At 43.9% G+C, this 11901-nt stretch overlaps 1 long non-coding RNA gene across 1 annotated transcript; it reads right to left on the bottom strand.

Annotated features, from left to right (window-relative positions):
• Positions 1–5719: 5719 nt before the first annotated feature.
• On the bottom strand, positions 5720–11629 carry LOC120438773. The gene is made up of 4 exons (XR_005612129.1): positions 11422–11629; positions 7694–7829; positions 5891–5967; positions 5720–5774 (listed from the first exon to the last, which is right to left on the bottom strand). It is a non-coding gene; the product is annotated as an uncharacterized LOC120438773 (long non-coding RNA).
• Positions 11630–11901: the final 272 nt, after the last annotated feature.

Raw genomic sequence — 11901 nt, 5'->3', positions numbered from 1 at the left:
ACTGCAGAATATTTTGAAGGTTATCTGCTATAAAAAAGCCAGAAGAGGAAAATCTGCTTCATGTGTTTCTGTTTGATCCTCAGTGACTTTGACACAAAGGCCTCTGCTGTGATGATCACACCTCTGATCAAGTCTCACAGTGTTTGTTTTTATACATATGGATATGTGCTGATAAATGATCAGAATTAGAATATTTCCCACTGTCTGCTGTGTGCCGTGACCTTTGACCTGCTAAAGACAGTCAGCTGTGGATTATTCATTGTTGTGTCTGATACTTAGAACTGTGAGGAAGAACACTACACAGTTAATCAGGGTCCCCTCTCTCTGAATCAGGAAAGGTGGGCAGGTCGCGTGTGGGCCGCGGGCCATACGTTGAGTCTCACTGTTTGAAATGTGAACATTGTTCTGCTGCAGTCAATGGACTAAACCAGAGAAGAAGAAAACAGACTTTACCATGAAGATCCTCAGTGTGGATCAGTATAATATCAGCCTGATGTCTGCAGTTTAGTGTCAGCACAACTTTCACATCATATTCATCTCAGCACAACTAAAACATGCTGACTGACCTCAAAGTTTCAAGTCTACATCCTGGACTCTCCAGGAAACCACACAGATGCTTCACTCCTGAATCCTGCAGGTTGTTTCCCCAAAGCTCCAGCTGTCTCAGATGGGAGGGGTTGGACTTCAGTGCTGCTGCCAGATAATCACAGCTGATCTTTGACAAACCACAGTAACTCAATCTGTGTAAAGAATGAAAGATGTAAGTTTATTAGACAAAGTGTTTGAAATCATCCAGTGTTTCATCATCTGTTCAGAGCTGAAGAAGGTTCAGAATGTAGAAGTTTAGAAAATGGAAACTCCAAACAGCTGAAGCCAACAGGAAGCAGCTTCAAACAAACACAACAAGAGAAAAACTCTGAATGTTTCACATTAAAGTCGTACATTTATCATAAAACAGGACAAAGACTTGAAAAAGTCGTGTTTTTCCTTCCAGGAACCACAAGGCTTCACTTTTAAAGGTGAAGTGTGAAAAAACGGACATATTTGAAGTCCAACACCTTTTTCCAGTCACATGATTAAAGCAGACAAACTACAAGCTCATTTTCATTCCAACAAGTCATCTTCTGACCTGGACTAACAACACTGGTCTCTATGTGCAGCTGGCTGTGAGACCAGTGCTCAGGGAGCGTCTACAAAGTGCAACACTGAAAGAACATCACACACTCATTTGCTTCCATCATCCAACCTGAAGAGGAAACAGAGACGACGCCCCTTCAAAGTAAAAGCTGCTCCTTTTGGACACAGTATCAAAGAAAGTCTACAGTATAACATAGAAAAGACAGAACAAAGTTTTGGTTGTTTTTAAATTGTGCAGAAATGAAACTACAGTAAGCTCAATTATGTGACAGACATTTCATCCCATGTCAGTTTGGCCTCATCCTGGGCCGGATTATCCAGCACACACTCTGACCACAGGCCCAGGGGCCACGCACAGCTGGGCTCCATCCAAGAGACAAGAAACAAACCAACACAATAATAAAAAGCACCATGTGATCTTCTTACATCTTCAAGACAAACATAGTAAAAACATATTTGTTTCCTGATAAAATGATGTGACAGGTAGAACAGAGTAAAGTGGTGGTGTTACAGCCTTTCTCCCCTCTGCTGCCGAGGCTGTTAGTCTCTCCCAAACTCAGCTACAGGACTTCAAATGAATGAAAGCAGCAGAAGTGGCTTTACAAATGAAAGAGGAAGAGGAGAAGAAGAGGAGAGGGAGGCCACCCTGACCATCACTCCAGCTGAAAACATCACACTTCCATTAAAGTTGGTGAGAAAATGTTGAGCAGGATGAGCTGCTGGCTAATCTGGAGGCTGTAGCAGCAGCTCACAGTCACAGTGGATTTCCACTCATGAAAAAGCTCTGGCTGCTTCATTTCTCATATTTGAGACTTTAGTGAAGCTGTACTGTGATGCTTCCATATTCCAGTGAGGCCTCCAGAATGATTTCAGCTGTTCTGTACACACACTGTGTGCCCTGTATGGCTCAAAGTCTCTGCAGCCTGTTTTTATCTGCTATCATCAGATCTTCATCATCCTCATTCACATCCCTCACACACTCTACAGCCTCATCAGCACTGACTTCATCTTCACTGACTGATGGAGCACAACATGAACCTGTGGAGGCTGAAACACTGTCCTGTCAAACATCTCCCCGTCACCACTCCACTTCTGTCAGCCTTTAAATGAACCCTGCTCAAGTCTGTCACTTCTGTTTGGAGCCAAAAGGAAAAACTGTTGTTCAGTCGTTTGGAAAGACACAACATTTCTGAAAGCACTCAAACTTCTTCACATTTGTCTTCAGACACATCCTGAACATTTAGGAACTAAAGAAAGTTTCAAACATCAATCAAAGACCTGAAATATAGAAAAACAACAACAGCCGCAGTCAGTGAACTCACCTCAGAGTCTGCAGTCGACAGTTTGGACTCTCCAGTCCAGCACACAGAAGCTTCACACCTGAATCCTTGAGGTCATCATTTCCACTCATGTCCAGCTCTGTCAGATGGGAGGGGTTGGACTTCAGAGCTGAGGCCACAACTTCACAGTGAGACTCTGAGAGTCGACACTCAGTCAGTCTGTGATGATAGAAAATATAAAATGTGTTATTATAAAAGCAGAAAATCTGCATTATAAACACAGACTGAATGTATATGAAGACAAAACAGAGTGAGGTCATAATCTGATGAATCTGCTCTTCACATCTGTGCTTCAGCTCCTCTTACTGTGTTTGACACAACGATTGAGTCTCTCTCAGACCTGCAGACTTTTAATGAGAATCTTTGTTTGGCTTTAATCTGCAGATGAAGGAGGAAGATGGTGTCACATTTAGGCTTCCATAATGTCCACAGTCTGTCACTGAGATCTGATCCAGAGTCAGAGTGAAGACACACATTTGGACTGTTTCCTGTTTTGACTCCAGAACATTTTGAATGAGTTCAGCTCAGTGAAGACTTCCAGCTGGAAAGATGATCTCTGTTTGTTACCTGCTGTCAGGTACGACTGTTCACGTCCACACGCAGGAAAAACCTGCTGACTGTTACCAAACGGAGCAGAAATCTCATCACTGGACAATAATGATGAACGAACTCAGAGCTGCTGATATCAGATCTGATTTCAGGGGAACTAAACACAGAAATGATTGGCTCATTTTAGCTTTCTGAGCCATTATCTGCTGGTGTGTCGCAAGTTGGCAGAAAATGATTTGTATTCCTGTTCAGGGCTTCAGTGTTTATGAGTCCAGATCCAGGTGACAGCAAGTCAAAATGATGTTACCTGTCTGTGTCCAGCAGCAGCCTGTATTCACTTTGAATATTGTTATAACCTGACATGGATCAGGGATTCTCCTGGTTGTTTTCGATGACAAATTAGCGCTTTCAGTCAGAGATTGAGCGTGCTCCAGTGGGTGACACTGCTTCAGGTGATAACAAAGGTTTGTTGTATTTCCAGACTTTGTGGGAACATGCTTTCGGCACAATTTACAGTGCGCGTTACTCTGGTTTTTGTCAGACTTCAAATAGCCGAAATACCTCCACACTACGGAACTTCTCTGGCCTTTCCTTTCGACAATCTCTTCGGCAGTGGAACCGTCATCTGTGTTCTCTTCGGTATTCTGGTCACCAAAAACCCGGCACGGCGGCTGGCTGCTTCCCAAACAAATACACATGAGCGGCTTGGCACTTGAGCTGTACGTAACGTGACGTGACGCTGCGGCTGTGATTGGTTTGGCTCTGCGCTACTTAATTTTTTATTGGCTATTGGTTTTTTTATAAGACAGGAAGAGAGAGATGAGGTCTATCGCAATAGTTTAATTTTTCTATCGAGAAAAAGTTATTCGCAATACATATCGTTATCGTTTTATCGCCGAGCTGTACTACTAACCTACACTGATCAATGATGTTAATGATCACATCTGGACTCACCCAGCCTTTCTGCAGTTCCTCACAGCTGGAATCAGTCTCTGTCGTCCCCGCTCTGATGTTTTGTACTTCAGCAGGTCCAACTCATCCAGAACCTCCTCTGACATCTGCAGCATGACGGCCAGAGCTGAGCACTGGATCTCAGAGAGTTTCTTCTCTGATCTGTTCTCTGACTTCAGGAACTCTTGGATCTCCTGATGTACTGAGAGGTCATTCATCTCCATCAGACAGTGGAAGATGTTGATGCTTCTGTCAGGAGAGATTTCATCACCGCTCATCTTCTTCAGGTTGTTGATGACTCTCAGGATGGTTTCTGGACTGATCTCTGTCTGACCCAGCAGACCTACTAAGAGTCTCTGGTTGGACTCCAGACAGAGGCCATGAAGGAAGCGAACAAACAGGTCCAGGTGGCCATTTTTACTCTCGAGGGATTTAAACATGGCTCTGTTCAGGAAATCATCCACAGATGATTTCCAATACGTTTGTCCCAGGAAGTTCTTCAGCACCTCTGTCTTCCTGTTGGTGTGACAGTGGAACATGTAGACAGCAGCCAGAAACTCCTGAATGCTCAGATGAACAAAGCAGTAGACTGGTTTCTGGAAGATCACACACTCTCTTTTGAAGATCTCTGTACAAACTCCTGAGTACACCGAGGCCTCTGTCACATCCAGACCACACTGCTCCAGGTCTTCTTGGTAGAACATGATGTTTCCTTTCTCCAGATGTTCAAACGCCAGCCTCCCCAGCTTCAGAAGAACTTCCCTGTCAGCCTCCGTCAGCTCCTGTGGACTCGTCTCATGTCCCTCATGGTACTTGTTCTTCTTCCTCTTTGTCTGAACCAGCAGGAAGTGTGAGTACATGTCAGTCAGGGTCTTGGGCAGCTCTCCTCTCTGCTCTGTAGTCAACATGTGCTCCAGAACTGTAGCAGTGATCCAGCAGAAGACTGGGATACTACACATGATGTGGAGGCTCCTGGATGTCTTCATGTGGGAGATGATTCTGCTGGACAGCTCTTCATCACTGAATCTCCTCCTGAAGTACTCCTCCTTCTGGGTGTCAGTGAAGCCTCGTACTTCTGTTAGCCTGTCAACACATGTAGGAGGGATCTGATTGGCTGCTGCAGGTCGGGAAGTTATCCAGACGAGAGCCGAGGGAAGCAGATTCCCCTGGATGAGGTTTGTCAGCAGCTGGCTGACTGATGACTTCTGTGTGACATCAGACAGCAGCTTCCTGTTGGTGAAATCCAATGAAAGTCTGCTTTCATCCAGGCCGTCAAAGATGAACAAAAGCTGAGAGACAGCCAGCTTCTCTGCTGTGACCTTCTGTAATGTTGGATGGAAAACATGGAGCAGCTCCAGAAGACTGTACTGCTCATCTCTGATCAGGTTCAGCTCCCTGAATGAAAGCAGAACCACCACACTGACATGTTGGTTCTCCAAGCCCTCTGCCCAGTCCAGAGTGAACTTCTGCACTGAGAAGGTTTTTCCAACACCAGCCACGCCGTTGGTCAGAACCACTCTGATGGGTCTCTGTTGGTCAGGGAAGGCTTTAAAGATGTCCTGGCACCTGATTGGAGCGTCATGGAGGGCGCGTCCATCTTGGAAGCTGTCTCCAGCTGCCTCACCTCATGTTGGGTATGAACCTCTTCACTCTGTCCCTCTGTGATGTAGAGCTCAGTGTAGATCCTGTTGAGGAGGGTTCTACTTCCTGTTTCATCACTTCCTTCAGTCACACGTTCACATCTCCTCCTCAGACTGATCTTATGTTCATCTAAAACCTCCTGCAGACCAACATCTGCTGAAAGAAAGAAAAACAATGAGACTAAAGAGAAAGAAAACTCTTCAATGTCTGAACAACACAAGAAGTCCAGTTTTCAGAAATGAGTCCATCAGCAGACAGATGTTCAGTCTTACTTTGTACACAGCTGCTCTGACTGGCTGTCTGCAGTCCAGCTCTGCTTCTGGATCTTTCTCCACACTGTGCAGAAGCTCTGATGGTGACACAGAAAAGTCAAAGTGGAGATACTTCTGTCCACCTTTGATTAGACTCATTATAAAAAGGAAAAGTTTGAACACAGTCATGTTTCCAGTTCACTGACTTACATTTATTCCATGGACACTCACTCTAACCTGAACCACAGCTACAACCCAACATTGTTGAGGCCTCATCTCCTCCTTTCCTGACTGTAGAGCTTAAATATGCAACAACCAACAAATAAAAGAATTTGGTTCATTTCAAAGAAATTCACACGGTGACCAAGTAAAGTAACCGTAGTAAAGGAGACAACATCCGTTGATGGTGGGATTATTTGAAAGATTTGCTTTAGTCACGTCACCAAATGCAGTTGAACCACCCGTGGATCCATGTTTGACCATCTACCACTCTGAGCTCTGCTTTTAATCATTTTATTATTATCATCATTCATTTATTCATTCTTTGGAGGGGGCTATTTCCTAATGCCGCCCTAATAAGGTGATGTTCAAGGGAAATATAACAGAAACTCTTTCAGTGTTATTCATGAATAAATTAACAGATAAACTGTGAAGAAGAAGAAAACTGAGATTTAAAGGAGAGAGTGAGAAACTTGATCATCCATCCTCATAATCCATGTTTATCAGTATCTGCTGTGACCATCCTGCAGTAATAACTACAAGTCTACATTTCTGTGACTGTTGATCAATCACAGCAGGAATCTGAGCTCATCTCTGCACACAGAGCAGCTTCAGCTCTGGGATAAACTGCTCGCTTCACGTCCTTCTCAGCTCACAGACACTCATCCTGATATTTTCCTTTAACATTTGATGGTATAATTCATCTGAGTTTACACTTTATCTGCATAAACACAGAAAAACAGACCCAAACACCATAAACCTTCAGTTTCACCATGTAGAATATATTGTTGTTTCCTTGCTTTTAATTCAGAGAAAAACTCTGATTTTGATTTTCTCTGTTCTCTTTGCCACAGCCCATCCCAGCAGCAGCTGAAGCAGCTGACTGTCACAACACTGAACAACCTGGCTGGCACACATGTTAATGTTAGCCATTTAAATATTAGCAGTTAGCTGAGGCCACAAGAAGAAGAGGCCCTAGAAGAACGATGGATGATAAGATTAGATTTTCAAGACTAGGCAGAGACGTGTTTTCCTTTACTGTCTCTTACAGAGGAGGGAGCAGATACCAGACGAGGTCACGGAGGTACGGGGAGGATTCGCAGCAGACAGCAAGACTGCCACGTCCATGCGAGAGAGCGATGGCTACGATAATCTCTGTTTTTGTCTCACTATATAATGTTGTACAGCCCATTTGAGGGTTATCCTCTCTGTGAAGCAGATGCTTGATTTCACACAGAGGTCCACCAACTCAATTTGATCAGTTATGGAACGATTTACCTCGACAGGCTCCTTCACTCGCTGCTTTTAAACCTCCTTTAAAACACACTTTTACTCCCTGACCTTTGACCCAGTGTGACATGTTGACTCACTACCTCAGACAGCTTAAAAATAGTCTTTTTGTTTTTTGGTGCTGCCTAAAAGAACCGTAAAATATCTGTCCTATATACAGTTATGTTCATATATTTTTGTACTACATCAGGAAACTCAAAAATATAGTTTGTAATATTTTAATCCTTATTTTTAAATTGTTTTTGTCATTTTTCTTCTCCCATTGCATCAAAAATCATTATTTACACTGAATAAATGAGTCAGCAGCTCTCTTACATTGTTGCTGCAGGTTCATTACTGAAGTTTGGAGGTAGTCCTCTGGACCGGTCACTCCTCACAGACACACAGCTGGATGCTGCAGATCCTGCTCCATCCTCTTCCTCCATCTTCTTGATGTCAGGGTGGAGTTAGTCTGAGAGGCAAACACACACACTCAGAGGTGCTGTTGTACTGGAAGCATCACACTGACGGGTTTCTAAAGTTCTCATTGATCATTTCATGGAGTTTCTGTGGTAAACACTGTCCTGTGACGTCTGTGTTATGGTGAGGGTCATGAGGGCTAACCAGCCCCACTCCTTACTCCTCATATTTCAGCCTGAAGCACAAGAAGAGCCTAAACCGAACCAGGAGGCTGTAACCTCAAAGGGACTTCATGGTTAGAAATAAAGGTTCAATGAAATGAAGCAGATCATAAAAACACGAGTTCCAACTTTAAAAGAAGCATCCACACGATGACGGCACAGCAGAGGAGCACTTTCTCTAACACACTGATTCAGTTCCACTGACACAAGGACACACACAGGAAGGCACACACACACAAGCCTTTATAAGAAACAACACAATCATCTGCGCTTGTCAATCCAAGTCCTTAGCCCATGAGCCCGCGGTATCACACCACAGATATTCCCTTACTTTGAAAAAATAAAGACAGTTTTCAGAACAGACCTGATGTTTATGCTACAGCCTGTTTACCAAAATAATCAATATCTGCCTCGAAAGGGGATGGAATACATTGCAAAGTATTCACTGGGCAGCAGTGTCTGACGTCACTGTGTGTGTGAGCCACAGAGAGAGGTGAAAGACAAAGTCAAACATCCAAACTCAGCCTGCAGTTCTGTTCTGTGATTTGACTCTCCATTGAGTTTGGTGTGCACTTCTGCTTTGTTCAGATGCATTTAGATACATCACCTCCACTCTCCTGTCTTTCCTTCTCTACCATTGCCTCTTAACTGGGGATGGGTACCTGTATCGGTTCTGACATAAACGGTAGTAACCAGACTGAAAAGCAGCGCACATTTCGGTGCTTTATTTTTTCCTGAGATGTCATACACTTGGGATTCTAGCCAATCATTTTACCTTTCCAAGGATAGTAGGCGGGCTATGGGGTTAGTATCTTGCCCAAGGACATCATGCAGTCTGGCATTAAACCACCAACCTTCTGGTTAGCAGGTGACCTGCTCGACCACCTGAGTTACAGCCGCCTCATCAAAGTGACCAATCACATTAGAATCCTGTCCTGCTTTGGGCTCCGCCTCCAAACCATCCAAAGCGGGTTTATTTGCACCATGTATGCAGGTAAACTCAAACATCCATTCAGCTGCTTCAGAAGGAAAATGTCAGCTTGTGGTTTCAATCACAGGAAACTCACAGGTTAGAGTCCAGCCAGAGGGCTGCTGTTGTTTATCTGTAAAGTCTTTACATTTACAGAAATAAATAATTATGTGGACACATCTGGATCATCAGCAAACATGAAACCAGGCGACCACCAGGACCAAGCTGACTGCTGACACAGAGTTCATACTCTAACTGCTAGCTGCTCTGCTAGCTAAGTGAACTGATGTTAAAGGTCAGAGTAAAGAAATGACGTGATGCTGCTGGGAGTGACACCACAGACTAGCAGCATTTAGTTACTCAGCATATAATGCAGTTAATCTGAAATCTCTTTTCTCTCTGACACAAAGTGACAGCAGACTGAGTCAAAGACAGAAACCTTATTTAAACAGCAAATATTCACCGGCTTCACTTCCTGATCCAGGATTCAAAGAGGACGTTGCACTTACTCAGCTTCTTCCATGAACGTCTTCACTCTGCAGCTCTGCTGTCTGGACCAGGTCTGTGTAGAAACAGAGACAATCTTCTGCTTCATCAGTCCTCTGTGTCTGCAGGCTGAACTCACATTAAACACTTCACACCAGCAAAGAGTCTGAAGCTCACAGGTCAAAGGTCAGCTGCTGCACCTTGTGTGATATTGTTTGATCAATAATTAACCTGCAGCAGGTTTCTGCTCCAAGTCCAACACACTGAACAACCCTGAGAACAAATCAGATGATGAGGGTGTGTCTGCAAGCTTCAATAGTATTAAACACCTCACACCAGCAATGAGTCTGAAGCTCGCAGGTCAAAGGTCAGCTGCCACACTTTATATAACATTTCAACATGTATACAACCTGACTGTGGGTGTGTGTGCAGCCATAAACAGTTTAAACATTAAACACTGAACCATAAAAGAAGCTTAAGCTGCAGCTCACAGGTCAAAGGTCAGCTGCTGCAGCCAGTTATGACTTTACATAAATCATCATGTTTCCCTCTCAGCACTTGGGCTGTTTTGACTCAGCTACACTATGGGAAATGGCCAATGGTTCCACAGCTGTTCTTGTTCACAGCATCATCCAGTTAGAGAGGAAACTGTATAATGCAATGATGTTGCTCCTCCTCCACATGCTTACCTGCCACAGTTTAACTCCGCCTCTTAGACAGTCATGTCACCTGATCTGCATGTTTTGTTGTACGATGACGTCATCTTGACGTTGACAAGGAGGGCGAGAAAAACTAGTTTTGTCCTGCAGATGGCGATCTTGCACCGTGTTCAGAGAGCCGACACTTTGATGGTGCTGCTCTACTCAACTTCCTTTTAGCCATCAGTAGCATGACAGTCTTATTCATTATGATCCACACATTTTATTTGGTACAGCTTTAGTTCAGAAGGCCCTTACTAATGCAACACTCCCCATTTACCCAGGCTGGCACTTGGAGTACACTGGCTTGTGGCCCCTTGTGCCAGCATTAGTGCTTTCCTCCTTTCTGCTGCTCACAATTCACCGATCACACTTTAAAATAGTTCAAATAAATAATCCAGCTATAGTTGTCAGTATTTCCACTGCTGCACAGGAAATAACTTTATTATAAAATAAATAATAAGAAATAAACTTTATTTTTCAAACACAAGCTTTACACAACTTGTACATTCACACAAGCACGTTTTCCATGTTTCTAAGTGCTTCCTGTCTAACATTCACACTCTAATGGATGCATCAGAGAGCAACATGGGGTTAGTATCTTGCCCAAGGACATCATGCAGACTGGCATTAAACCACCAACCTTCTGGTTAGCAGGTGACCTGCTCGACCACCTGAGTTACAGCCACCTCATCAAACTGACCAATCACATTAGAATCCTGTCCTGCTTTAGGCTCCGCCTCCAAACCATCCAAAGCGGGTTTATTTGCACCATGTATGCAGGTAAACTCAAACATCCATTCAGCTGCTTCAGAAGGAAAATGTCAGCTTGTGGTTTCAGTCACAGGAAACTCACAGGTTAGAGTCCAGCCAGAGGGCTGCTGTTGTTTATCTGTAAAGTCTTTACATTTACAGAAATAAATAATTATGTGGACACATCTTGAGCATCAGCAAACATGAAACCAGGCGACCACCAGGACCAAGCTGACTGCTGACACAGAGTTCATACTCTAACTGCTAGCTGCTCTGCTAGCTAAGTGAACTGATGTTAAAGGTCAGAGTAAAGAAATGACGTGATGCTGCTGGGAGTGACACCACAGACTAGCAGCGTTTAGTTACTCAGCATATAATGCAGTTAATCTGAAATCTCTTTTTCTCTCTGACACAAAGTGACAGCAGACTGAGTCAAAGACAGAAACCTTATTTAAACAGCAAATATTCACCGGCTTCACTTCCTGATCCAGGATTCAAAGAGGACGTTGCACTTACTCAGCTTCTTCCCACGAACGTCTTCACTCTGCAGCTCTGCTGTCTGGACCAGGTCTGTGTAGAAACAGAGACAATCTTCTGCTTCATCAGTCCTCTGTGTCTGCAGGCTGAAGTCACATTAAACACTTCACACCAGCAAAGAGTCTGAAGCTCACAGGTCAAAGGTCAGCTGCTGCACCTTGTGTGATATTGTTTGATCAATAATTAACCTGCAGCAGGTTTCTGCTCCAACTCCAACACACTGAACAACCCTGAGAACAAATCAGATGATGTGGGTGTGTCTGCAAGCTTCAATAGTATTAAACACCTCACACCAGCAATGAGTCTGAAGCTCGCAGGTCAAAGGTCAAAGGTCAGCTGCCACACTGTATTTAACATTTCAACATGTATCCAACCTGACTGTGGGCGTGTGTGCAGCCATAAACAGTTTAAACATTAAACACTGAACCATAAAAGAAGCTTAAGCTGCAGCTCACAGGT

The sequence above is a fragment of the Oreochromis aureus genome, linkage group 3 (assembly GCF_013358895.1).
Source record: "Oreochromis aureus strain Israel breed Guangdong linkage group 3, ZZ_aureus, whole genome shotgun sequence".
NCBI classification, from domain to species: domain Eukaryota; kingdom Metazoa; phylum Chordata; class Actinopteri; order Cichliformes; family Cichlidae; genus Oreochromis; species Oreochromis aureus.
The sequence above is the reverse complement of the archived record's forward strand: the minus strand, read 5'-3'. Positions and strand labels throughout refer to the sequence as shown.